At 33.0% G+C, this 2,106-nt stretch overlaps 1 long non-coding RNA gene across 1 annotated transcript; it reads right to left on the bottom strand.

The window, feature by feature from the left end:
- Positions 1-262: 262 nt before the first annotated feature.
- On the bottom strand, positions 263-1,511 carry LOC121220830 (uncharacterized). The gene is made up of 2 exons (XR_005918045.1): positions 646-1,511; positions 263-540 (listed from the first exon to the last, which is right to left on the bottom strand). It is a non-coding gene; the product is annotated as an uncharacterized lncRNA (long non-coding RNA).
- Positions 1,512-2,106: the final 595 nt, after the last annotated feature.

The raw sequence follows: 2,106 nt of genomic DNA, 5'->3' as shown, positions 1-2,106 counted from the left end.
CCTAAAGCTGAAAATGGGTTTAGTTGGCTAAGGTTTGAGACATGTTGGTATTTGATAAATTAATTAAGGTAAATGGGTGAAAAGATGGGTAATGTGATTGAGTATGGGGGTTGGAATATATTAAAGTGGGGTGGTTGACTACTTGGAAAAAAATTGAAAAAGGAATTGCAAATGGCTTGATTTGGTGATTAGCTATTGGAAAAAAATTGAAGGAAAGGAAACTAAAGAAACAACAATGCTACGTGAGAAAAGAGAGAATGTATTGAAAGACAAGAGCTTAATGTTTTTTTATTGATGAATTGATGAACAATACAAGCTCTATTTATACTAGTGGATTTACTAAATTAGGAGCCAACTAGTCATAGGAAACTAAGGAAAAATATCTCATAATAAATTAAATCCCAAAATAATCTCCCACTAACTCAAAAATTTCAGCTAATTAATCTTGGAAAAATTCTTCTTTTGCCCTCCTTTTTCGCTTCTTTCTTCAATTCAGCCCAATTGTTTCCTTTTTCTTCTATTTAGCCCCAAATTACATTCCTGCACAAAATTCAATAAATATGGCAAAATTAGTGGTGCATTCTCATAAATATACCAAATTAATTACATAAAATATGTAACTTTAGCATTTAATCACAATCATACTCAAGTCCTCTTCTTCAGCAACTTTTGTCTTTGGTATGTCTGCCAATACTTTACTTGAATCCAATCCATTATCTTTCGATTCTAATACCCCATCACTTGTACAAAAAGTTGTTGCATCTGTGGTGTCAACCACAATGACAGTCTCAGATGCAACCCCATTAGGCTGACCAATTCCTCCCCCATAATCAACCTCCTATGCTTACATGATCCAAAGCCATTATTTTGGAACCTCAAACCTGCATTTTCTCCACTAAAACATACATTTTCTTAAGAACTTTGCACAATAATAGTCTCAGACACAACCCCATTAACCAAGTTCTTTAAATGTCCATGGACTCCTCCCACAACTTGACACAAATTCTCACTAGTTTCCATCCTAGCACTCATTTCCCTTTTATCCATTAATCTTGGCCAACACAAGAGAAAAGGAAACTCACCTCCTTCCCCAAAATTATAAAAATGGAAAAATAAAAGGGCAACAAGCATACATGTGAGCAATCATAAAATCAAAATAGCCAACAAAATTTCCATTTTAAGACCAATATCATAAACACTATGATAAATCCAAATGTAGAAAGTAATCACATTTCATGCTCATACACTCCAACCCCCCACCAAAAAATCCATAATCATAAAAAATGTCAACACTAATAATAGCCATTAAGAACTCGTTAACTCCCAAATTAATAAAAGAAAGATAACTTTGTTCATTTCAATTCCAACCAAAATAAATAAAACAAAAAATTCTTCATTATCCACCTTCACATGTCAAAACCTAACTAATGAAGATCATATCAAAATTAAAGCTGTGAGAGTTTAGTGAAGAAATAAACTTCAAAAAAAAAGTTTATAAAAATGGGTTTAGTTTAAAGTAGAATTAACTTAAAAAGATGGTTTTGAATGGATAGAGGGAAAGACTGTGAAATATGAAGTGAAAGCTTAACACTTTTTGCCACGACTTGCAAAAAGGAAGGGATTTAGACAAATTCGTGACGATCGATCCGTGAACTTCCGCTTTTAGAGTTCGAAAGATTCGTGCTAAGCTCTTTAAAATTTCATATGGGGTTCTCACAATTTAATTATTTAGAGAATTCGGAGGTTTAAATTAAGTACATGTTTGTTAAGTCTTAAATTGATTGATATGGTTATCAACGTAGGAATATACGAGTTTGGGTGAGTAAATTTGTCTATGGGATAAGTTCGGTGGCCCGCCCCGGCCCAACAAGTGGGAAGGTTTGCCTAAAAATATAGGTTTGAGAAATGGGATTGGACAAAAAAAAGGCCCGTTTAGGAAACGGGCTGAATTTTTTGGCTCGATTCCGGCCTGACCCGAATATGCAAAAAAAACTGTTACTTTTCCTTATTTTTTATTATTATTATTTCACTATTTTGCTATCATTCATTGTTATGTTGGTACTATTTTATTGTTATTGTTTAGATATTGTATAATTCTTGTTTTAT

The sequence above is a fragment of the Gossypium hirsutum genome, chromosome D09 (assembly GCF_007990345.1).
Source record: "Gossypium hirsutum isolate 1008001.06 chromosome D09, Gossypium_hirsutum_v2.1, whole genome shotgun sequence".
Classification (NCBI taxonomy): domain Eukaryota; kingdom Viridiplantae; phylum Streptophyta; class Magnoliopsida; order Malvales; family Malvaceae; genus Gossypium; species Gossypium hirsutum.
This window is presented reverse-complemented; position numbering and strand designations above follow the sequence as displayed.